Below are 26,705 nucleotides of genomic sequence, written 5' to 3'. Positions count from 1 at the left end.
ACTAAAATCATATTACTGGCTATAGTCAGGACTATGATTTTAGTATGATTTTCTAATTTTAGTATGATTTTAGTGTTTGTATCATAATGTGATTGGGAAAAAAAGGAAATTCTATTGGCTATTGTGTTTGTATAGTAATGTGACAAAAAGCCACAAGAATACTTAGGCAATTTTTCATGGTTATACTATAGTCTCTTTTTGTACAGGATATTAGGGCCACCCATTTGTAAATAACATATCTCACCTCTGCCTTGCTCACTGTCTGGGCGCCTCACATGCTCTCAGGCATCCTAGACACTTAGGGCTCAGGGTTTCAACCCTCGGCTCAGGGCTCAGGGAATGATCACACTACCATGTTTTGAATGTGGCTAGCACCAACTTTAGCCCTGCTCTGGAGTACAGTTAACCCTGACCTAACAAGGTTAGCCCTGACCTAATAGGGTTAACCCTGACCTAACAGGGTTAGCCCTGACTTAATAGGATTAGCCCTGACTTAATAGGGTTAACCCTAACCTACCAGGGTTAGCCCTGACCTAATAGGATTAGCCCTGACTTAATAGGGTTAGCCCCAGGACTTAATGAAAAGATGGGGCCTGAATGGCTAGTGTAAAAGGGAAAGTGGTGCAAATAAATGAAAAGTCAATGGACAGAATAGTGTGACAAGCAAATTTGTAATTTGTGATATTGGGCTATACACATAAAATTGACTTGATTTGACTTGGCCTCCACTCAACTTCAAGAGGGAGCAATGCTGATTTGTTTGTTAAATGCAAATTTTTTGCTCAAGTTAAAATTTTCCAGCTCAAGTGAGTGACCATTTCCCTTTATTGGGGGGGGGGGGGGTAGTGTGCAGCCTCTGTTACTTTCACTCTCTTTTTCATGAGTCATCTTTGGTCAAACATCTGTCAAGTGTTAACATGTGTTAGTGTCGTTACATTATGTGCTGACTGGCCCGCCAACAATGACTCGAAAACGACAATAAACGTTAAAGCAATCCACTGCATAACTGTAGTCCACTGACTTCCGGTTTCTACTGCAGCAGTCATACCAGTTTCCTGTTTGTTGGCATGCGCTATTGACAGTGGCAGATTTTTCATGATGCCTGCAAGATTTACCATGGATAAATGTCAACAACATGCACAGAATTGTCGACAAACTTTCAAGTTACGTCCACAATTATGAGGATGAGTCATCCTCATAATTGTGGACGTAACTTGATATGTACAACTTGAAACTTTTCACCCGTTTGCTGAAAGTATGTCGACAATTATGTGCATGTCATCCATTATCCGAAACGCTTATCCTGCACTCAGGGTCGCTGGAACTTATCCTAGCAGTCACTGGGCGGCAGGCGGGGAGACACCCTGGACAGGCCGCCATCACACTCACACACACACACACACACACACACACACACACACACACACACACACACACACACACACACACACACCAAATTCGGGGGGCAACCGCAGGAACCGCCGCAGCCGGGACGCGAAACCGTATCTCTCGCACCGCGGGCGACATCGCTAACCACTCGACTAAAGGGTCAGGCCCATTTGCCAAGGGCTAACGTGTCTGCTTATCTATGCACGTTACATTATTTTTAACTTTTATTTTACATTTTAAGACATTTTTGCGAAGAAGGCTAGGAGAAAGTCTATGTAGGCTTACAAGATCGGATTTGATCACAATGGCAAAAACCCTACTTATGCTAATAGGCTATTGCTGTCAGAGCTCGATCCAGCTGGTCTCCATACATTGTCCACTGCACGCGCTCCCTTGTCTGCGCCATTTTCTATTGTTGACTCGCGCAGGAGCACTCAGGTAGCTTCGCTCTGAATTGTGGGAAATCGGATCGTGATACCTTCAAACTGCTAGACAGGCGACCAACATTTTTGACATAACAGAAATACTACATCCTGTTGTCCGACAGCCAGATTGTTGATCGTTCAGGCAATTAATCGGGTGTTGCGACCCCCCCAAACTGCACGTCAAACGACAGCCGGTGAGGCGTAAATCCAGGCTTAACTTGTACAGTGTTGGCCCAGCTTTAGAGGACAACCTTTGAGGTGTCTGCTGTAATATTCTTTCACTGTTTTATATTTGGGTAGTAATACATTTTGATTGGGGAATGCTTTTTCACCGTGCCATTTGTTTGTATGTCATTTCACTTGCTTTATCCAGCTTTGAAATTCTGATGAAAGATGGGTCCAAGTAAAACCCAAGCTGTATAATAAAAAAAGCACATTTTCGGGGAATCTCTTGTCGAGGGTGGGGGATTCTACATAAGGTAGTTCACCTTAACTATAAAGCGCTGGGGGAAACATGTCATGTCATGTCCATGGCTAATGAAAACAAAAGCTGATAAATAAAACTGATACTGGTCAAATTGGTCAGGAGAAATGACTGACTTTTCATTGATTGTTAATTTCTCCTTTCTGATTTACATTCATTCATAAATAATGCTTGGTAGCAACATAGGCTTTAATGTTTTGTTTTTCAGTAAAACTTCACATTCCATCCAATTTATTTTATTACAGCTTTACATGATAATTTTGTATTTAGATGAATTACCAAAATCAACCTGTCTGTGACTTTTATTGTTCTGAGCATTGTAATACATGTGGATGTTCAGTAAATTTCTAAATTATCCAGTAACTTAAAATGTTGCAGGTGTTACACCAAAACCTGGGACTATCAAAAATTGTGACCGTGGTTGTCCTGACTTCCATGGAGTTCACTAGATAGCATGCGGGAGAGGATGACCACCCTCACAGATTGTTACCCTGACTTTAAAGAGCCCATAATAGTGCTTGATTTTTGTGAAGTTGCTCTATAATTTTTCAAATAATCCATCAGTGTGTGTGTGTTGTGTCTTGCAGTACTTACGTCAGAAAGTATATTTGTTTATGTTTATCGTACATCTACAGTGAATGTAAACAAATCTAACTATCGTTTGGGAAAGAATGTCGACTTGTTCTGGAATGTAAACATGTTCTGGAATGACAATAAAAGTATCCTTATCCTTATCCTTATCCTTCATCAGGATCTGGGCTCTTTCTGCAATCAGTGTGCTTTAACAGCTGCACGACTGTGTCAACATTAATGGTTATTGTTTGACTAGACTTAGTCTTGCTCTTCTGTGGAATCATGTGTTTCAAACCAAACCTCAAATAGAAATCATTTTAACTGTCAGCTAGTTTATTACAATCAAAGCCCTTAAGATTTACTCCCTTCTTCACTTTATAAGAATAATAAACTTTATTTATATAGCACCTTTAAAAACAGAGTTTACATAGGGCTTTGACAGACACAGCAAAAGCAGAATACTCAGAAAGCAATATAACAATAGAAAGCCAATCAAAATTAAGACAAAATCAAGGTAAAGTCAAGATAAAACAAGAAGACAAAGATGTAAAAAAAATAGATAGAAAGGATGTTGAAAACAAAACAAGGATGTTGGACGATAACAACAGTAAGAGATAAAAAGACAGTAAAAAACAATAAAATGTAAATATAAATAAATACAATTACAAGAACAGAAGCAATAAAGCGATGACATCACATAAAATCAAGTCTATAAAAATATGTTTTAAGAAATATGAATGAAGTCCCTGACTCTGGAAGTCCTCAGACATATCCTCTTATATCCTCAGGCAGGTCATTCCAAAGCTGAGGGGCCCTGATGGCAAAAACACAGTCACCTTTAGATTTAAGCCTCGACTTTGGAATGGCTAGAAGGACCTTACCCAAGGACCTAAGGCTGCAAATTTCCTCATATTGGGTCAACATTTCTATTATTTAGCTTGGGGCTAGGCCCCGACGTGCTTTAAAAGTGATCAGTAAAATCTCAAAATCAATTCTAAATCAAACAGGGAGCCAGTGGAGAGAGTCTGGGATTGGGTTGATATAATGTCGTCCATTAAAACAAGCAAGAAGCCTAGCTGCTGCATTCTGATCTAACTGGAGGTGAGAGAATTACTTTTGGTTTAAACTAGAAAAGAGGGAGTTACAGTACTCAAGTCCAGCAAAAATTAAGAGTGTGGATGACTTTTTCCAGATAAGTGAGGGCATCAAGTTCAAGTTTCACTTAATTGTCATGTACATATAAAAAGCATACCATGTACCTTCAATGCAATGAAAAGCATATGCCCTGACTCTCTCAGTCCTTAAAAACTATATATAAGGAAATAATAAATAATAACAAAAACAGTAAATAAGAAATCAGAAATCTCACAAAATAATAAATCACTGAAGTTATGTAAGGTGCCTGCTGTTCATTATTCGGACTGCCTGGGGGTAAAACCTGTCTCTGAGGCGGCTGGTCGGAGCTTTGATGCTCTGTAAGCGTTGTCCTGAGGGAAGCAGGAGAACAGACCATGTGCTAGGTGGCTGGTGTCCTCCATCATACTTAGAGCCTTCCTTCTGCAACAGGTGGTGTACATTTCCTGAAGCTGTGGCAGGGCTGCTCCTATGATGTCTGAAGCCATTTTGACTATCCTTCTCAGTTGTTTGTGGTCCTGTTCAGTCAGGTTGCCAGACCATACCAGTGTACTTCCAGTAAAGATGCTCTCTATGGTAGTCTGATAGAAATTGACCAGGGTTTTTGTGGACATTATGAATTTTTTGAGACATCTCAGAAGGCAGTCTCTGTTGTGCCTTTTTAATGACACAACTGTAATTTAGAGACCCGGAGAGGGAGTCTGAGATCTGAATGCCCAAAAATCTGAAGTTCTTAACAATTTCAACAGGGACATCGTTGATGTAAACTGGTGTCTGAAACATTTTGGACTTCCTAAAATCAACAATTATCTACTTTATTTTTTCAACATTTATGGAGAGGTTGTCATCTTGACACCATATGGATAGGTCCCTCACCTCCTTCCTATAGGCATCTTCATTGTTGTCATTTATCAGTTCAATTACTGTGGTGTCGTCTGCGAATTTCACTATGCTGTTGCAACAAAGTCATGTGTGAAAAGACTGTAGAGTAAGGGATGAAGGCAACAACCCTGCGGCGCTGCTGTGCTGAGAACTATGGTAGATGAGGAGCTGGTACCTGCTCTCACTGTCTGAAGTTATATAACCACTTACAGATTGATTTACAAAGACCAAGGTCCCTAAATTCAGTTTAGTTGGTACAGTGGTATGAAATGCAGAGCTATAGTCAATAAACAACATTCTGACATAGGTGTTTTTTTCCTTCAAGGTGTTTTTCACAGTATGCAGATCCAGTGACACAGCATCTTCCACAGATTTATTTGACTGATAAGCAAACTGTGGCAGATCAAGATTGGTTGGAATGTCAAGATTTTTCAAAGAATTTCATTATTACTGAGGTCAAAGCAACAGGTCTGCAGTTATTAAGACAGGACACAGGTGATTTTTTTGGACACAGGCACAATAAGGGTTTTCTTAAAGCATGTAGGAACCACACATAGTGACAACGACAGGGTAAAAATGTCTTGTCTAATCATTTGATAACTGACTAGAGCAGGCCTTAAGGACACGAGATGGGATATCATCTGGGCTGGCAGCTTTGCGTGCTCTGACGGATTTAAAAACCTTACATCGGTCTGTGTCACTTGATGTGTTACCTCGTTGAGTGAGTGCCCAATAAGTTTCTGTGTATTGTCTGGTGGTCCTGAGTTACACTCAAAGTGGGCATAGAACCTGTTCAGGTCATCTGGGAGTGGAGTAGTGGTGTTGTAATCTGGCTTGGGTTTGTAATCTGTTATTGCTTGCAGTCCCTGCCATATGCGCCTGAAGTCCTCACCATTGTAATGCATTGGCTTAATTCTGGAGATAGTTCTTATATGAAAGAAGCAGGACTGGACAATTTTTTTTTAATCTGTAGTTCAAATCTTAAATCTGAATCAAATAGGCCCAACCAAATGCCAAATTTCTGGCAACGGGCTTCACATTAGCAGACAAGGGAACAAAGCCACTCTCAGTGAGGATTATATGGTTTGGGGGACTGAGCAATATGATTTCTGATTTTGAGTTATTGAGTCAAGTCAAGTCAAGTCAACTTTATTTGTATAGCCCAATATCACAAATTACAAATGTGCCTCAAGGAGCTTTACAGCAGCAGGATAATTTTGTGCCATCCAACAGTTGACATTATTGAGACAATCTGCGATGGCAGCTAGGCTTTTTGGGTCACCGGGCCTCAGGAGAAGGTGTTCCTTTGTGCCATCTGTGTAGCAATAAATAGAGATATTGTGACATTAGATGATTTGGCCAAGTGGAAGCATGTAGATAGAAAATAAAATCATGCCTAAAATTGAACCTTGCGGTACACCACAGGTAATGCAAGTGATAGAAGATGGGTAGTTACCTATGGTGACTGGTTCTTTCTAAAAGGTAAGAATAAAGCCAACTAAGTGCAGTGTCCTTGATGCCAACCCAGGTTTAAGACGGTCAATTAAAATGGCATGATCTACAGTGTCCAAAGCTGCATTTAGGTCTAAAAGAATTAAACTTGCACTCTCCCCCCTCTCATGGCACCAGGTCATTTGTGTCATAACCTTCTTTGACAGCTTATAGGTTGTTATTTCTAAACTCCACTTCATTTCTATCTTTATAATTAATTTTTGCCTTCTTGATTTCGGTTTTTATTTCTTTAATGTTTCTCTCCTTGGTTACATCGCCTCATTAAAAAGCAGCTTTCCTTTGCCATATTAGGCTTTCTGCTTCATGAGAGAACCAAAGAGAATGGCGACAGACATGGCCGCAAGTCCATCAATACTGGGATGGCATCCAGTGCTTTACTTGTGCTCCCATCCATAGGGTTAGTGGTTGTGTCAGGAAGGGCATCCAACGTAAAACTTTGCCAAATCAGTATGCAGATCGACAAGACCATACAAGATCGGTCAAGGCCCGCGTTAACAATGGCCACCATTGGTGCTGTGCTATCACAGGGTACTGATGAAAACTATAAAATCCACTGTGGTGACCCCTGAAAAACAGGGAACAAGCCAAAAGATGAAGAAGAAGAAGAAGAAGAGAACCACAATTTATTATTTGGGAAGACTTTTACGTCCATGAAAGGAATCATTGAGTCTTTACAAAAAGCAACATAGCTGTATTGTACATCACTGAATTCAGTTACATTGTCTGTCCAATAAAAAAAGAACCAATTACTAGTCCATGTACTCAAAACAGCCTTGTAGGGCAAGGGAACTGTCCTCAGTTCATACCTTGACCTTCTCTGTGCTTTTTCTCTTTTTGAAGCTCCTTTAATGGACTCATAGCACAAGTCTAAGTTACGGCATTGGTACATAAAACATACTGATAAAAGCTTAGCAGCAATTATGATGTTCAGGGAATAAGTTGAGACAGATTGCATTGTCTGTGTCACCTAAAAGATAGTATCAGCAGCCAATTCAGCCTTTGCCACTGAGACAAATATCTGAGGGAATTTCATCAGGAGATAAAAGAGCCTTACTGATACAGACAGCAGCTCTATGTCTGCATGTCTGCTAGACCCCCTCCCCCCGTGTTTAAGTCAATGCCGTTCTCTGAACTCGCATAGGTATATGATAGTAGCTTGAAACTTGGCTATTTGACTCCTTTATGACTGAACATTCTCTGTGATCATAGAGTGTAGGGGAATCCATAGTCCATAGTTAATCCATCGTCATCTGATCTGCTGGTGAATGCTGCTTGTACTTCTATGTAACCTTTCATTATTTCTTCCGTGGTTGTATCCCTGGTTTTTGGCTTAAAAGTTCTCCCAGTGGTCCCTTAATCGCAAGCAGATATACCATGTGGGAAAAAGTCCATATAGTAAGCCAAGACTTGATAATTCCATTGTAGCCTCAAGAGAAATTCCCGTGTATACTTGAGACTATTTTTTTGTTGGTGATGAAGGCCCCCAGCAAGATATCCATTTCTTCAGTGATCTAACAACAAACAAATAAATAAGCACTTAATATAAGACACATTAAGTTAGGACAGAGTTATGACAAAATTAAGACAAAGTCAAAAAACATTTAGATTTGCAAACACTGCAAATACTGCTAGTTTGCCACATGAGCAGTGTACCGGTGCTCAGTTGTTTCTCTGGCTCTGTGAGCTGGGGTCTCAGATCTAGAGTTCTATGTGTTAAAGGGAAAACTAAACCTTATCTCTGTCCATCTGCGACAGGGATGGCACATGAAGTTTTTCTTGATTGTTTCTGTATCTCTGGGGTGGCAATGAAACAGTTTTTCTCCATCTGCCAAGTGATGTATCATGACATCAGCTGATGGATGGCCCACAGCCTAGTTTGGCTTGGGTTTGTAATGGCTGATGTATTCTGAAGATGCCGTTCAAAAAGCACAACCTCATTCTCTCGACTCAGCTAAGTTTTCAGTGGTGGAAATTACATCCCACAACATTAAGAAGAAGCCACTTTATTTTTTGTCATTGTACAGGTTACAATGAAATTTGTCTTCTGCATTTAACCCATCCTATTGTATAAGAGCAGAAGAGCAGTGGGCAGCTGCAGTGCCTGGGGACCAACTCCAGTTCTTCTTCCTATTGCCTTGCTCAGGGGCACAGGCATGAGTATTAACCCTAACATGCATGTCTTTTTGATGGTGGGAGGAAACTGGAGCACCCGGAGGAAATGCACGCAGACACAGGGAGAACATGCAAACGCCACACTGAAAAGATCTGGGACGGCCTGGGGTTTGAACCCAGGACTTTCTTGCCGTGAGGCAACAGTGCTAACCAGGCACAGTAGCCCAGTGCAGAGGATGTTACAGATAATGATGATACAGAAGGTTGCGCATGATGCATGCTGGTATAATCAGAAAGGCTCTGTGAAGAGGAGAACACTGAGTTCTCTGTCAATATAGTACACAGTGAGGGATTTATTGCTTCAGTCAATTACATCACCCATCAGTGCTGATTGCACAATTACAAAACCATTGACAAAATTTCCTTTAATACTGGATATGAGAATAAACTACCATATTGACCGCTGTACATCAGATAGGCCTAGCATATATATGCTTTCCATTTTTCTTTTAAATTAGCCTTGTGAATGGACACATTATCTGCATTACATGCAAAGTCAGTATAACCAGATAGTATCATTAAATTAAGATTCTATGCAATTTACTAATTTCAGTTGATTTGCCCCTGTTAGATGTCACTCCATAATAAGCAAATCCTTGCCAACAATTTTGCATTTAACTTTCTTTGAGTTGTGCTTCAAATGTTTGAAATGCTGCCATACTTTTAACTTCTTCTAAAACATGCTAGCTAGCCAAGCAAAGCCTACAGCTTAACGCCATTGCAGATTTCACTGAGCCCATTTGGTCACCACACCAACGTGACACAGAATTTTTCTAGCTTGCCTCAGCTGCGCCTGCAAGAATATAAAAATATATTGATATTGTGGCAGGATGAGGAAAAACACAGGAGACGAAGGCGAGTTTGAACTTTATTCCTCAGCTCCAAAACCAAACTGAAACAGGAACAACCTTGCACCAGAGAGCCCGGGAACGTAAACCACGCCCCCATCTCACAGCCCTGCTGGGTGAGAGGCATAGCCCCTAGTGTCCGCCACAATATAAGCTTTTACCACGAATAATAAAATAATCCCTGTACATTTTTGTAAGATTCTGTCAGCTTTCACTCAGTTATTATAATGAACAATGCAAGCAAAAAATTGTTTTGCTTGATTGAACACATTTCATTCCATTGAGGGGTCTCTGACAGATGAATTGAATTGACTGTCGGGGGGGCAGACAAAGAGTAAATAATGCAAGTGATGATCTCAGGGACATCATTATATGCATTGTATGTGACACTGAAATTTGCAGCTACTATTTAGCAGCTGAGGGACTTGTGGCCTCACCACATTGTATTAAACTGTCACGTGTTGAATTGGTCCAACAGATTTTAGTCAAGTGTTTAGGAATGCAAATGTAAGCGCTAATCCCTGAGCTAAAACTAAATTTGGGGTTCCCACATTGGTGTGAAAACAGGCTAAGGTAGTCCTGGGCTAACCCAAGCCCTGGGCTAAACTCTTTTTTTTTTTGCCATTTTAGCCTTTATTGACAGGACAATGTTAAAAGGACAGGAAAGAGAGAAAAAGATGGCATGTTTCAAAGGTCCCAAGCCAGACTCAAGCTTGGGATGTCACAGTAGGGCCTGAACCTCTGCGGTATGTGTTCTACCAGCTGAGCAATCGGGGCGCCCCCAAGGGCTGAACTCTCGACAGTCTTAACCTTCTCTTGCACTCTCGCCCTCTCTTTTTTTCTTTTTCATTCTCCCTCAATAACTCTTGTGTGTTTGTGTCTCTTGTTCTCTGTATCACTCTCTCTTTCTCTCTATATGTGTGTGTCTACGTGTGTGGGACACCATCTGTTTGTGGAGACTATGTGTGTTTAGGCATGTGTGAAGGTTCGCTTAATGCCCAGCTGGCATGATGACCTCTCTAGAGCTTACTTTTTATGTGTTCATGTATCTGGCCTCCCCCTTCATCTCTACATTTTATACAGATATGTATAAATTTACTTGTTCTTATGTGTAACTCAGCTACCCTGGTTAGGGGTTCCATTTCCTGTGTAGATAAATGGATAGAGGCCTGTCACTGAAAATAACTACATCCTGATTCCCCAGAAAGCAATCCAAACAAAATGTGTATGGCCTCATTGTAATTGTAGGCACCTTGTTTGGAAAGCAAATTGTGTAGGCTACTTAAAATGTTAACTGATAAAAACAAGCACTTTCAACTTAATCACATATCATAAACAGCTAAACCTAACTATTTGTATTAAATTAAATAATTGGATAGATACCACCCACTTTGGTCTCAGTCTTTCTCTTTCTTTTTCAGATGTCTCTTCCTCTTCCTCTTCTTTCACTTGCTGTCTTTCCTTTAATGTGTATGTATGTGTGTTTGTGTAATTGCGTTAGCAGCCATCTCTCGCTGATATGATTAGAGACAACTGGCTGAAGGGAGAACAAATGTCCGTCCCTCATGGCTGCACTGCTTCCCACAGGCCATTCCCACAGTGTATGTGTTCGTGTATGTGTCCTTTCTCGAGAGCAGTGGATAATGGAGTTTGAGCTTTAGAAAAGCAGAATGAAGGGGAAAGATGTGAAGGAGAAGGTAGGGGGAGGAGGGGAGTACATATGGAGGGATGAGGGGAGAGAGGCATTGGGCAGTGGAGAAGCCATTGGAGCTATAGGACAGACAAAGAGTGTAGGGCATGGGAGAAGCTTTGTCACCCTAAAGAAAGTGAGTGGTGGTGGGGGGGGGGTGTCTAAAGCAGTGGGACTGGAGTGTTAAGAGGAACGAGATACTCCTTTGTCGGATTCTATTTTCTACTATGTTCAAGTCTTCATCTCCTCTTTCCAGGATTATAAAAAGAGAGGAGAAACCACTGAGAGATAGACAGACAGACAGACAGACAGACAGACAGACAGACAGATAGATAGATAGATAGATAGATAGATAGATAGATAGATAGATAGATAGATAGATAGATAGATAGATAGATAGATAGATAGATAGATAGATAGATAGATAGATAGATAGATAGATAGATACATAGATACATACATACATACATAGATACATACATACATACATACATACATACATACATACATACATACATGCATAAAGAGTGAGAGAGAAATTCCAGCATTTCATGAAAGTACAGTGTGTAATTGGTCATCGACAGAGTCCTTCAGTCAAGTAGCCATCAGCCATTTGTTGCATTTTTTGTGGATGTGCTCAGCAGTGGAATGTTTGAATTGCTGCTTCAGTGATCTGTGGAACATCTCTCGGTAGCTGTTTGTATATGCGTGTTTGAGCAACTCATATACATTCAGTCTTAAACCTCAGTGTGTGTTTCTAGTATTTGCATCCTATCTGTATCTTTTACATTGGCAGACAACTGTAGATATAAAAGCTAGATATAGTCAAGGCAGTTTTATTTGTATAGCCCATTATCACAAATTGCAAATTTGCCTCAGTGTGCTTTAATATACTGTTATATACTGTGTGTGCAAGAGGCCAAGTGGAAGCACAGTAAGGAAAGTTGGTACTATGACTGGTAAAGGTAGAGAGCTAGCTGATATGATGGCGAGAAGGAAGGTAGATATACTATGTGTGCAAGAGACCAGGTCCAAGGGGAGTAAGGCCAGGAGCATTGGAGGCGGGTTCAAACTATTCTACCATGGTGTGGATGGGAGGAGAAATGAGGTTGGGCTAATTCTGAATGAAGAGTATGTCAAGAGTGTGGTGGAGGTGAAGAGCGTGTCGGACAGAGTTTTGAGTATGAAGCTGGAAATCGAAGGTGTGATGATGAATGTTATCAGTGCATATGCCCCGCAACTTGGGTGTGAGATGGAAGAGAAAGAATTCTGGAGTGAGTTGGATGAAGTGGTGGACAGTGTACCCAAGCAGGAGAGAGCGGTGATTGGAGCGGACTTCAATGGGCATGTTGGTGAAGGGAACAGAGGTGATGAGGATGTGATGGGAAGGTATGGTGTCAAGGAGGGGAATTTGGAATGATGGTGGGTGGTGGCTTTTGCGAAAAGAATGGAAATGGCTGTGGTGAATAAATATTTCAAGAAGAGGAAGGAACACAGGGTGACGTACAAGAGTGGAGGAAGGTGCACACAGGTGGACTATATATTATGTAGGAGGTGCAATCTGAAAGAGATTGGAGACTGCAAGGTGGTGAAAGGGGAGAACATAGCTAGGCAGCATTGGATGGTGGTCTGTAGGATGATTTGGAGTTCAAGGAGAGGAAGAGAGTGAAGGCAGAGCCAAGAGTCAAATGGTGGAAGTTAAAGAAGGAAGACTGTTGTGTGGAGTTCAGGGGGGAGTTAAGACAGACACTGGGTGGTAGTGAAGAGTTGCTGGATGGCTAGGCAAGCACTGAAGAAATAGTGAGGGAGACCGCTAGGAAGGTACTTGGTGTGTCATTAGGACAGAGGAAGGAAGACAAGGAGACTTGGTGGTGGAATGAGGAAGTACAGGAAAGTATACAGAGGAAGCGGTTGGTAACGAAGAAGTGGGATAGTCAGAGAGATGAAGAAAGTAGACAGGAGTACAAGGAGATGTGGTGTAAAATGAAGAGTGAGGTGGTGAAGACAAAGGAAAAGACATGTGGCTAGTTGTATGAGAGGTTGGACACCAAGGAAGGAGAAAAGGACTTGTACCAATTGGCTAGACAGAAGGAGCATTCTGGGAAGGATGTGCAGCAGGTTAGGGTGATGAAGGATAGAAATGGAAATGTGCTGACAAGCGAGGATAGTGTGTTGAGAAGGTGGGAAGGAGTACTTTGAGGGGCTGATGAATAAAGAAAATGAGAGCAAGAGGGAAGGTTGGATGATGTGGGGATAGTGAATCAGTAAATACAAGGGATTAGCAAGGATGAAGTGAGGGCAGCTATGAAGACGATGAAGAGTGAAAAGGCGGCTGGTCTAGATGACATACCTGTGGAGGCATGGAGATGTTTAGGAGAGATGGCAGTGGAGTTTTTAACTATGTTGTTTAAAACAATTTTGGAAAGTGAGAGGATGTCTGAGAAGTGGAGAAGTGCACTGGTACCAATTTTCAAGAATAAGGGTGATGTGCAGAGCTGTAATAACTACAGAGGTATAAAGTTGAACAGCCACTGCATGAAGATATGAGAAAGAGTAGTGGAAGCTAGGTTAAGAGGAGAGGTGATGATTAGTGAGCAGCAGTATGGTTTCATGCCACGAAAGAGCACCACAGATGTGATGTTTGCTTTGAGAATGTTGATTGAGAAGTATAGAGAAGGCCAGAAGGAGTTACATTGTTTCTTTGTGGATTTAGAGAACGCACATGACAGGGTGCCAAGAGAGGAGGTGTGGTATTGTATGAGGAAGTTGGGAGTTGCAGAGAAGCATGTAGGAATGGTGCAGGATATGTATGAGGGCAGTGTGACAGTGGTGAGGTGTACATTAGGAATGACAGATGGGTTCAAGATGGAGGTAGGATTACATCAAGAGTTGGCTCTGAGCCCCCCCTTTTTTCCCTCCCCAATTGTACTTGGCCAATTACCTCACCCTTTTGAGCCATTCCGGTCACTGCTCCAACCCCTCTGCCATGCCGGGGAAGGCTGCACACTACCACATGCTTCCTCCAATACATGTGGAGTTGCCAGCCGCTTCTTTTCACCTGACCATGAGGACTTCCATCAGGGGGACATAGCATGTGGGAGGATCACGCTATTCCCCTTAGTTCCCCTTCCCCCTTGAACAGGCACCCCGAACGACCAGAGGAGGCGCTAGTGCAGTGACCAGGGCACATACCCACATCTAGCTTCCCACCCACAGACATGGCCAACTTATGTCTTTAGGGATGCCCAACCAAGCCGGAGGTAACATGGGGATTCGAACTGGCAATCTCAGTGTTGGTAGGCAACAGAATAGACCGCCACACCACCCTGATGCCCATCTGAGCCCTTTCTTATTTGCAATGGTGATGGACAAGTTGACGGATGAGATCATGCAAGAGTCGCCGTGGACTATGATGTTCGCGGATGACATGATCTGTAGCGCGAGAAGGGAGCAAGTTGAGGAGAGCCTGGAGAGGTGGTGATATGCACTGGAGAGAAGAGGAATGAAAGTCAGTAGGAGCAAGAAAGAATACATATACATGAATGAGAGGGAGGACAGTGGAATGGTGAGGATGCAAGGAGGAGAGGTGGCAAGGGTAGATGAGTTTAATACTTTAAGCCAACAGTTCAAAGTAATAGAGAATGTGGAAGGGAGGTGAAGAAGAGAGTGCAGACAGAGTGGGGTGGGTGGAGAAGAATGTCAGAAGTGATTTGCAACAGAAGGTTACCAGCAAAAGTGAAAGGGAAAGTTTACAAGAAGGTCGTGAGACCAGCTATGTTGTATGGTTTGGAGATGGTTGCTCTGACGAAAAGACGGGGCGGAGCTGGAGGTGGCAGAGTTGAAGATGCTAAAATTTTCAATGGAAGTGATGAAGATGGACAGGATTAGGAACAAGTATATTAGAGGGACAGCTCAAGTTGGATGGTTTGGAGACAAAGCTGGGTGAGGTAAGATTGAGATGGTTTGGACATGTGTGGAGGGGAGTTGCTGGGTATATTGGGAGAATGATGCTGAATAGGAGCTGCCAGGCAAGAGGAAAAGAGGAAGGCCAAAGAGAAGGTTTATGGATGTGATGAGAGAGGACATGCAGAGGGCAGGAAGAGATGGAAACGGATGATCCACTGTGGTGACCCCTAATGGAAGCAGCCGAAAAGAGAACTAGACGAACATTGGCAGAAAAATGCAAATTACACAGGTCAAACACCTGATATACACAAGATATAAACACATGCCCAAAAGTTGAACGAGCTCAACTGGACACAGCGTTTAATTGGAGAAACGTTTCCTCACTCATCTACATGACTTTGTCAGGCTCAGCTGATAGCAGTATCCCCAACGGTATAAACAGCACAGTTGCATAACAACAGACGTTTTATATGCAAATTGCCATGACCATTAATTTGAGTTACAATGGCCAATTGTACTAGTCACTGAGGATTGGGGAATAGTTGCAGTGACAGAATTATAAGATGGCGACAGATGCACTCTTACCCCCCCCCCCGGATGGTCATTCCTTCTTCACATAGACACTCTTCCCCACACTACAACACCAAAAACACAGTCAACGCCAGGCCCTGTCTGTGTGGGCTAGCAGTTAGCTTAGCCTGTCCCACTTCCGTGTCCTTTCAGACCGCCCTCGGTGTTTCCTCTTCGGGCGCAGCTCCAGGCAGGGCTGTGGTCCATGGGCCCACAGGACGCAGCAGACCAAGCTCTCCCAACCGATCCAGCGCCAGCTCTCCCAGCCATCAAACGAAGACACAAACTTAGACGTGGATGTGGGCAAAGACACTGCATGGACGGTACTGGGTGAGGCCGCCGCAAACGTTAAGTTGGCGCTGCCATCTTCCCACACCGGTACTGGATGAGGCCGCTTCAAACGTGAATTCGCGCCGCAATCTTCCCACACCGGAAGCGGAAGTTGCTCCGCTTCCAGGTTCGTGATGCGGTTGTTTCGAATCGCTGATTCCGTGGCTGTATTCAGTTGCAGGAGTGGGACTTGCCTTGGCGTGACAGCAAAATTCAGCCCCAACGCTAGGATGCCTTTCTCCGTCTGGGTGAGATGTCTGTCGGGCAGATTCTTCACACTCTTCGCCGGCGTGTCAGGCTTCTGTCTCTGCCTGCTGTTGAGGGCGCAGTTCGCTGCTCCGGCGTGCAGCAAGTAGGTCGAGCTTCTTTTGCTGCCAGGTTTTCGACTTTCCATGCCTTCTAACTAATTCAGCTGTTGGAAAGTAGTCTCAGAAGGGGCCGAAACTTGCTACCACGTCGAGGCAAGCTTACACTCTGTAGTATTGTAACGTGCATGGATAATTTAGACACGCTGGCCGCTGGTCGGCGTGTCTGACCCTTTAGTCGAGTGGTTAGCGATGTCTACTGCGGTGCGGGCGATACGGGTTCGCTTCCCGGCCGCGGCAGTTCCCGTGGTTGCGTTGTCCCCCGAATTCGCTATGGTATAAAAGATATAGATATAGAACACTACTCCTGACAGCGGCGTTTTTTTATTTTAGTTTTTACTGCTAAAATATCATTTTTTGTGTGTTTTTAGATGGCTAGCTTTTAGCTTTGATATGGAAAAGCACAGCTGATGATTTGCCAAAAGAAAGGCAGCATGCTGCTGAGCAGGAAAAATAACCATTCTGAAGGCATCTCCATAAATGCATGGGTGGGTGTGGAATGGTACAAATCATGGTAATTTCTGGATTTTTGGTATCGCTTGATAACTGCTCAATGTGACCAGATCGTGTTGGTGGGAGGACTTAATGACGTCGGTACTCAATGACGAATTTAATCATATACGTCACTTTACGTGACACCAAATCATCTATACGTTCTGCGCTGGTCCTACAGTGTGTAATGGTATTTGTCTTTGTCAGTCAGAAAATAAAACAGATGTCTGAACCCGTGGCGTGGTCAGTGGAGGAGTTGTAATATATTGTAACGACCACGGATAAGTAGACTCGCTAGCCCTTGGCTAACGGCTCGGACCCTTTAGTCGACTGGTTATCGTAGTCGCCCGTGGTGTGAGGGACACGGGTTCACGTCGTGGCTGCGGCGGCTCTCGGGCTGCCCCCCGAATTCGCTACACGTGCTACGAATTCTCGCTATATGTGCACGTGACACCGGTGTCAATGGATCAGATGTCGATCAACGCCAGTTGTTCTTGCACAGTAGGTAGGCGGATGCTGTTGTCTGGCATCATTTGTTGTCATCGTAGTCTTTTTGTTTTTTTGTTTGTGGGATTTCCTGGTTCTGAGTTCAGCTCCAATGCTAATGGAAACTCAAACGATAACCGTGCACATTACTCCTTGCCGGCATAGTGTCGCATGCAGCGGCCCCATTACAGTCTCAGCACGATAATGGAAAAAATAAAAAAACACAATCTATATTAGTATGTGCTTACCAGCAAATTGTGATTACAGCAAACAAGATTGCCTGTATAAACAGAAGTCTTCTCCCTCCTTATCGTTCTTTCTATACTTTGTGGTCTTAGTCTTAATGTGTCCCCATCATATTGCGGAATAAAAGCTTGTTTGTTTACAGTTAAAAAGCCACAGGCCAGCTGTTTCCCCTTTCTCTCTCTGCTCTTCCGCTTGTGTGTTTCTATCTCTCGCTCTCTATCCGCACATTTGCTCCAGAACAGATCAGAGAGAGAGAGAGAGAGAGAGAGAGAGAGAGAGAGAGAGAGAGAGAGAGAGAGAGAGAGAGAGAGAGAGAGAGAGAGAGAGAGAGAGAGAGAGAGAGAGAGAGAGAGAGAGAGAGAGAGAGAGAGAGAGAGAAAGAAAGAAAGAAAGAAAGAAAGAAAGAAAGTGTGTTCATGTACTGATCAGGGCCCCTTGCTGAAAACAAAGGCCTTTTGTGGAAGAATGTGATGCATGGTTGTGTGTGTATGTTTATGTAAGTGTGTGTGTGTGTGTGTGTGTGTGTGTGTGCGTGCATACGCACGCGCGTTTGCACATAATTACTTAGTGTGTATTATTCCATTTGCTCAGGTAACAATGTGTTCATGTGTGTATGTTGTGTGTGTGTGTCTGGATGTACATCTATACTTTGATGTGGTTGTGTGAGTTGTGTGTAGGGATGTTTGTGAGTTAGACATGGTTTGGCAGGTTTCAGGTCAGTTCAGCATTTAGAGAAACAATCAAGTCATGTTGTGTTGGTCATAGTCAGCTGACCTGGAGTCACCTGACTGCTTTTGGCTGAGTCTGTGATGTGGTGTGTGTGTGTGTGTGTGTGTGTGTGTGTGTGTGTGTGTGTGTGTGTGTTCGTATTTGTTTCTCTTTCTGTAGTAGTCATGAGTCAGGACAGAAATGTCAGGAGTGTTACACACACACACACACACACACACACAGAATCATACAGACACACACACACACACACACACACACACACACACACACAGAATCATACAGACACACACACACACACACACACACACACACACACACACACACACAGAATCATACAGACACACACACACACACACACAGAATCATACAGAAACATGCATTTTTAACTGTGAAAACTGAAAGAAATTGAACATTTTCTTGGATTGCACGTCATATTTCATTGTCTTGTTTCTACCTAAAGTAAAGAAAAGAGCCCCCCCCCCCGCCCCGAAACTCTGCATAGTCGCTGTTGATTACTACCGAAGCTGCGGAGCCCAAAAAAAATTATTTTTAAATACAAGTCAGAACAGAAGCAAGTTTAGCAGCGCAGCATTTTGAAGTGATGGAGGACGGCAGATCAGGGCCTGCAGCTTTCCTCTCTTCTGATTGGACAGCAGACACCTGGCCTCATGCCCTCCAATCACAAAAGGTGGACTCGGGGGCTTCCACTGTAAGCAGATTCTGTTGGCGGGTTGAGGTTTTATCTTAACGACGGTAGAATTCATTGAGGATACCAGGGAACTGGGCTGAGTGTTTGGCCTTATCATTATTATTATTATTATCATCATCATCATCATTATTATTATTATTATTATTATTATCGTTGGTAATTTGCTGCAGTCCTGCCACACTCCTCTGCTGTCCATGTCCTGGAGCTTGTTCTCGAGCTTGTGTTTGGAACTGGCCTTAGCCTTCCTCGCTGCCCACTCAACTTCATGTTTTGTTGATTTGTAGAATTCTCTATCGTCCCTCTTGAAAGCATAATTTTTCTCCCTTCATAACATTTTAAGCTCTGTGTGTATGTGTTTGTGTGTATTGTGACCATATGTTAGGAGCAGAATGTGGGTGTCTTCCACCATTTGAAATTAACAGTCAGTCCAGAGGAACTTCAACTAGAGTGGGGTGGTTGGCCAAGTACAAATGGGGAGGAAAAGGGGGAACCCCCCCCCCAAAAAATCTTGTCAGCCCTAAATTAGCCCTTAATTTTACAATATATTTCGGTCATAGTACTTCTGCAGTATTATCTTAGTTGTTCATATTTTCAGTCGTATCATGGAACATGTTTATTCATGTTCACAAGGACATGTTCTTTGGAAGAGAAAGTATAGCATGCAGGCGGGAGACTTCATGCTGGCCACTAATATCCTGCTTTCAGTCAACAACTACAGGAAATTACACTCCTGTTCAGGTTTATGAACATGGGCAGTGTGAGCAGCAACACCTTCTTTGCAGTTCAGGATTCTCACTGTGTGGACACAGGGAAAGATTTTTGGCCTGAGCAGAGGAAAACCATCATCGAGTGCCCACGTTCAAAGGATTATGTTGTAGTCCTCGGTGAGTCAACAGTTGGTTACCATTTTGTGCATTAAGAAAGAATACACTTTGGAGAGCATATTTAAAGGAACTAAAGCTGTCACCCCCCTTTTTTTTCCCTCAGCCGATGGAAGGATGGACTCATCAGGTTTGTCCTACACACAATTTTTGTTTACTGTTTCCCCTTACAAGCATGATTCCTGTTTGCTCCCACAGAAATGAGGCTGAATTGAGACTGCAGTTAAATTTGCTAACTGTTCTGTAGGTCATTCTGCACAATTCTGCACACAAGCTGCAATTGAGAACGAATCTGGAGACATAATCAGCGTTGTAACTGTTTACAAGAGGGAGACGACCAGAAGCTCTGTTGCAATGGAGAAGGCCTTCATAAGGAAAAAAATATATAAAAAAATATATAAAAATATATAAAACTATATAATATATATTTTTATATGTAAAATGTATAAAATATATTTTATATATATAAAATGAAGTTTTATATGTAAATATATATACACAAATGTATAAAATATATTATATATAAAAATAAATCTTCATAAGGACAAAAGGGAGATGAGCAGAAGCTCTGTTACAATGGAGAAGGAGCCCTTCATAAGGCAAGTGGACAAACTCTTTCAAGAGATGCACACTTTTATATGAAAGCTATAATTGGTGAGTGCAGCTTGAAAACCTTAGCAACAGTGCTGGTGTGGTCTCTTATTAGTTTCACGTGAGAGGAGACAATATCATATGCCCATTTAACACAATTGGTTACATTCATATCAGCTCATAAAAAAAGCAACTAAAACATGATTTGACAATTTTATTACTGACGTCTTCCAGACATTTAAATGGAAAAAACATATATTCTTTTTAATAAAGAGAATAAAAATAGATCTCCTGTTTTCACTATTAAGTGCCACATTTCTCATGTTTAAGTGCAAGTCTTTTTTTATCAGTTAACTTAAAGAGCCCTTGATGAGCTTTCAGTTATCCCAGAAAGTTGAATCAGTTCATCTGGACACCTAGTTTATTGATAGAGAAATGTTTCATCCCTCATCTCATGCCCCTTTTCCACTACATGGTACCGGCTCAACTCAACTCGACTTTTTCTTTTCCATTACTGGAAAGTACCGGCATTTTGGTAACTGTCACCACTTTTCTGGTATCACCTTTGTTGAGGTTTCAAAAAAAACTGGAGCGGGTACCAAAATCAATGCAGCCCAGCTACACTGAGGGGGTACTGTTACGGTAATGGAAAACGACACTCTGTGAATCGAGTTGAGTTGAGCTGGTACCATGTAGTGGAAAAGGGGCACAAGTGACCTCTTCAGTCTAAACTAACTGCAGGTATCCCCACCCTTGTAAACAATACAGTGGCATAACGACTGAAACCAGCGATCAGTTTCATATGCAAATTACAGTGACCATTAACTAGAGTTACAATGGCCATGTGTAATAATAATAGTACATTTTATTTGTGAGCACATTTCAGAGCACTCAAGGACACCTTATAGAACACAGTAAAAAAAACAAGCAGTACTGTATCAGACAGCATAAAATCAAAACAAAGCAGGGTGGACAATAAAAAGTTAATACAACAGATAAGTATAAAATCATCATCACACAAAACCCAATGAAGCGTGTATCAGACTGAATATGCCAGTTTGAAAAGGTATGTTTTGAGATGGGATTTGTCTTGTGGGAGAGAGTTCCATAGGCGGGGGGCAGAATGACTGAAGGCTCTAGTCCCCATGGTAGTCAAATGGGCCAATGGTGTAGTGAGTTGGAGAGCAGAAGAGGATCTGAGAGTGTGGGAGGGTGTGTGGATATGAAGGAGTTCAGAAAGATAAGAAGGAGCTAGGTTATTAAGGGCCTTAAAAGTGAGGAGCAGGATCTTGAAGTCAGTACGGTATTTAACAGGGAGCCAATGGAGTTGCTGAAGAACAGGAGTGATATGATCTATGGAAGGAGTTCTGGTAATGATACGGGCAGCTGAATTCTGGACCAACTGAAGTTTATGAAGACACTTGAGGGGAAGACCAAAGAGGATAGAATTACAGTAGTCAATATGGGATGTAACCAGGGTGTGAGTTAGTATGGCTGTGCTGTTAGGTGTAAGTGACGGGCGAAGATGATTAATATTGCATGTACTATTCAGAGGATTGGTGTTATGGACTAGTCAGGTCTAGGGGGTTAAGGGTTAAGCATGCAATACTAGTCCTAACCTGAAGTGTGTAGAAAAGATGAAAAACGAGGGAAGAAACAGAAAGACAGACTGATTTCCCAAGACTAGAGAACTAGCCGGGAGATGGGCTAGCTTACCGAGGTAGCAGGCTAGCAGTTAGCAGGTCCCTCCAACAAGGCCTCGGCCGCATGGGTCTCAGCTCCCGTAAGTGGCGGACTCCATCTTGGTATGTTAGTTCAGTTTAGGTTGATGGTGTTGAGCTGGAAAGGTGTGAACCTGTAGTGTCCTGAACAGCGTGTCCAAAGTGGTGTATCCTGAGGCATATTTATGTAAACTGCCATCATTCACAGTGACGTCCTCTTATAAACACTGCTTAACCACACCTGCAATCATTTCTCAATGAAAACCAGTCCAAGTATGTAAGAAAAGGAAGAAGGGAAATATAACCCCTATATCACTTCTAACAATCGGGGAATAGTTGCAATCACAGCATTGTAAGATGGAGACAGATGTACTCTTGGGTCCCCCCCTCAGATCAAGGATGGCCGTTCCCTCTTCACATAGATGGCCTCTTTGACTTCCCATTCAAACCAGCGTTCCTCCCTATCAAGGATGTGCACATCCTCATCCTTGAAAGAGTGGCCACTGGCCTGTAGATGGGTGTAGATGGCAGAAGGGTCTTCAGATGCTCCTTCAGTCTCAGCGGGCGGACGTGCAGTCAGTTGAGACTGAAGAGGTCACTTAGATGAGCGGTGAAACGTCTCTCTCAATAAACGTGTCCAGATGAACAGATTCAACTTCCTGTGATTTCCTTACCTGGATTATTGAGCATGCATAAAGACACCTTTCAATTATGAACGTAAACCATGCACGTCTATGCTTCATCACCTTGGATTTACTGGGTTCTATCTGTATTCTCAGTGCTTTAGAGATATTCAGCTTTCAAATTTTGACATCCTAGGCATATCTGAAAGATGATGATAGGGATCGATGTTTTCACTTTGTATCGATGATATTGGATCGTTAATCATTGAATCCATACATCAATCCAGCTCGGTGAATAGTTACACCCCTAGTGGCATGCAGCTTAGGGCTTAACCAAGAAACTACATGTGGTAATAATATAGGAGTATAGTTAGTACACACTATTCCAGTGTGCAAAGGCAATCTTTGTGTTGTGTTGGAAATACATGAAATGCAAGTCAATTCACAAAAAGCAATTTTTATTCTGTTGTATTTTATGCCTGGGCCGGACAGGTGAAGGGCTAATCAGAGATTCTCCCCTGGCCCAAAGACATAGTGAACCATAACTGGTCTATTGTAAAGAGGCCGAGAATATGGAGCATTTTGTGGTTTGTGCAGTGTCATCTTTATGGGAGCAATATATTTTGATCTGCTCCTGACGTTTGATGGCTCGCTCCAAAACTCGTAGACTTGGATAAATTTGTACAGAGTTGAGAAGAGCACTCATCTGGTATGCAAGGGCAACCTATTCTATGATCTGATTTTATGACCACAGTTGTTTGCTGTAAATAAGAATAAATAAATAGGTTCTTACTCACATTGTAAAATCAAGAAAACATCACCCATTTTCTCTGTAATTTCAGTGCCATTGGGGGAGTGTCTTTTTCCAGGTCACTGGTCATCACAAGTGGGTTTGTACAGTTGCCAGCATGGCACTCTTTACAATGAAGGCCATGACAAGCAGTGGATGGTGCAAGGTTCTCCAGCCCACCAGGCACTCACTGAGGTTGTTTTGAATCCACACTTGCTCAAGGATGTTCCTAACTTGCTCAATTTTTGGTAAAGGCAATGTTTCCCTTTATTCCTCCAGAGTAGGCTTTACTAGTTCTTTAAATACCTTGTCTCTACACAAAGCATGCCTCACCTTTATGCAAAATCATCTACAACAATTGTAATGTTTTAGTTTATTACTTAGGTCTACATCTGATCTGGAGACATTTCACAACCACCTTCTAATGTATGCCGGCAAAGCGAGAACTTCGCTTGCAGCATTAGTTTAAAACTACCATAGCCACAGACCACCAATTCTCACACTGGAGGGTTGCAAGGTGTGTTTTTAGTAATGTCTAAACAACTTTGTTATCAATAACATGAGTAAAGTGACAAAGGTGAACTTACTAAATGACTCATATTCTTGACATATATACCTCTTCTCCCCCCACATACAGACAAGCTGTACAACAAACATCCCAGGGGTATAGCCTATACACTGTGAAGGCCAACAAGGACTATGGATCCATCTCTATATAAAAATATATAAAATACATTTCTGACCTGCAGAGAACAGTTGGGGGGGGGGGGGGGGCGGACGCACCTGAAATCAGGAAAGGGATTGCTCAGAAGAAGGAGTCTGAGGCCTGATGACCAAAGGAGAATGGGACTCCAGTACTTCCAGTATTACCACCAACAACCCAACCACTGCTCTGGACTCAGGTCCAAAGATGAGCGTTATAACGCACGTTGACAATTTAATAATTGATATGCTATCTTCTGTGACATGTAAGTTTATAAATATCTTCATACATTATTGATCATAATTTTACCCTCCAAAGGACCACGCCTGACTTGAGACTGGTGAAGCCGCGGTGATATCTTCAGCCTCCCCACATTGGTGGAAATGTGTGATGTAGAGAAATATATTATTTATGGAATACATATTATGTTCTGTAATATTTTCAAATGGTACACATGCAGATAGAGTAACTGTGAGGGGACATTTGGGATAAATCCAACTTAAATAAATCAAACTTAACCTCTTTCATACACTACTGAAAACCTCTCACATATATTGAAAATAGAACCTCTCACACACAGTATTGAAATACTCAAATATACTATTGAAATTCTCTCACATATACCAGTGAAAATCAAACCTTTAACATATATGTTACTGAAAACCTACCACTCGCATACACTACTGAAATCCAAACTCATACAGAGAATATATGTAACGAGCATGAATGAGTAGACCCATTAGCCGCTAATGGGTCAGACGCTTTTATAATACTTTGTATCTTAATCCCAGTGAAGACCCTCCTCACCATTTACCAACAAGCATGTTCTGTCTGAAATTATTTCTCCACCATAGTGGACATACAGAAGAATAAAAGACAGGACAAAACAAGAACGAAAACAACTAGCTGTCAGGATATCACAAGAGTTGGTACTGATAAAGTAAGGCTAGCTGTGCATTCTGGGAAATATCAGCCTGATTGGAGTGTGCGATGTCAGAGATAACTGCTGAAGGTCCAGCTATTTATAGAAGGGGAAGAGTGACGGTTTGTTTTTCTTTCTTATCAATAAAGCTCCTTCACAGTTCCACTTCTGACACCAATGTAGTAAATTCAGGGAGCAGCTGGGAATCCGCTGCAGCCGGGACACGAACCCGGGTCGCCAGCCAGTCAACTAAATGGTCCGACCTGTTAGCAACCAGCTAGCGAGTCTACTCATTCATGCTCATTACATATACTTGCATACTCTGGTGTAAATACACCTCATGGACAATACTGAAAGCAAAACTAATACATGAAGTGTTGAAATTATACCCCCAACTTGTAATTTAAGAAAAACAGAAGATAGCCCTGGGGTCACGGCCTCTCCTAGAGCTGAGAAATGTCACTGCAACAAATCCAGGATAAAGTTTTTGATACCAATGCACCACAAGCGTGAATCTGCTGCCAATTATTGAAAAAAAAGTCATAATTTGTAGACTCATGAACTTCAAATGTATCCGCACCCATTAGTGCATATGTGTCCGTAAGCCTACGGTATACATCGATTCTTGGGTCTTTAACAAACCAGTTCATAAGTAGCGTAGGGGCCAGGATATCCGAACATCACCAGATCAGCCTACCCGGCTATACATACTTGTATTCATTGTTGTTTCCATTTATTTACAACGAATGCTTAATAGTCGTCATTACATTTCTACAGCAAAACAAAACGTTAGACACCAATGAGGTGATGTATGGTTTTGATTCAGACATATTTTTTAACATCTATAACCAATGAAGGAAATTGCACAACTTTTATTGTAAACCTATTCTATAGCCTTCATACACAAACACTTGGTTACGACCACACAACATGCAGTGCGTAGGCCTAAAGGGTTGGTATACTGCATAAAAATCACAATGTAACATGGATCACCCATGAAGCAGAGAACCCCAAGTCACTCAGCATCAAATTCATATATAGTTTAAAAAAAAAAAGGTCAACAATTAGACATGGCCACTTTTTGGCCATCACAAGCTCCACACTGATCACCTGCCTGCCACATTCCCTTTGCCAAAAGCGCTTGGTTTTCATGATTATGATATGAGCACAACGCTATCAGTGAGTTCATCATCCTTCCTAACAGAGAGAGACAAGCCAATAAAGTTTGGGAATGATAGATTTAGAAAATGAAATACAGCAATTAGCCCCTCCCCTAGAAAATAACAGAGTGTGCTGTGTTTAGAAGTGTTTTGTAGTGTGGGTCAAAGGCCACACTTCTGAACCAGTTGAGATGTGGGCCAGATAGGCGGACCCATTTTTCTAATCTCTCTAGTAAAATATCCTGGTGAACAGTTAAAGGCGGCACTGAGATCCAGGGGCACAAGACAGATAATTTATTAGAGTCTGTGTACATATGCAGATTGTTCACAACTTTGATAAGCGCTGTTTCTGTGCTATGGTGAGATGAAAAA

At 42.2% G+C, this 26,705-nt stretch overlaps 1 protein-coding gene and 1 long non-coding RNA gene across 3 annotated transcripts in view; both read left to right on the top strand.

The window, feature by feature from the left end:
- Positions 1-26,705, top strand: part of LOC130114797 (guanine nucleotide-binding protein G(o) subunit alpha) — a 206,161-nt gene that overhangs the window by 4,693 nt on the left and 174,763 nt on the right. The gene's annotated exons all lie outside the window — the stretch shown is intronic.
- On the top strand, positions 19,728-20,200 carry LOC130114798 (uncharacterized). Its single transcript, XR_008810422.1, has 3 exons — positions 19,728-19,826; positions 19,930-19,953; positions 20,071-20,200. It is a non-coding gene; the product is annotated as an uncharacterized LOC130114798 (long non-coding RNA).

The sequence above is a fragment of the Lampris incognitus genome, chromosome 6 (genome assembly GCF_029633865.1).
Source record: "Lampris incognitus isolate fLamInc1 chromosome 6, fLamInc1.hap2, whole genome shotgun sequence".
Taxonomy (NCBI): domain Eukaryota; kingdom Metazoa; phylum Chordata; class Actinopteri; order Lampriformes; family Lampridae; genus Lampris; species Lampris incognitus.
Note: the sequence above shows the minus strand (reverse complement) of the source record. Positions and strands in the feature narration are given on the sequence as shown.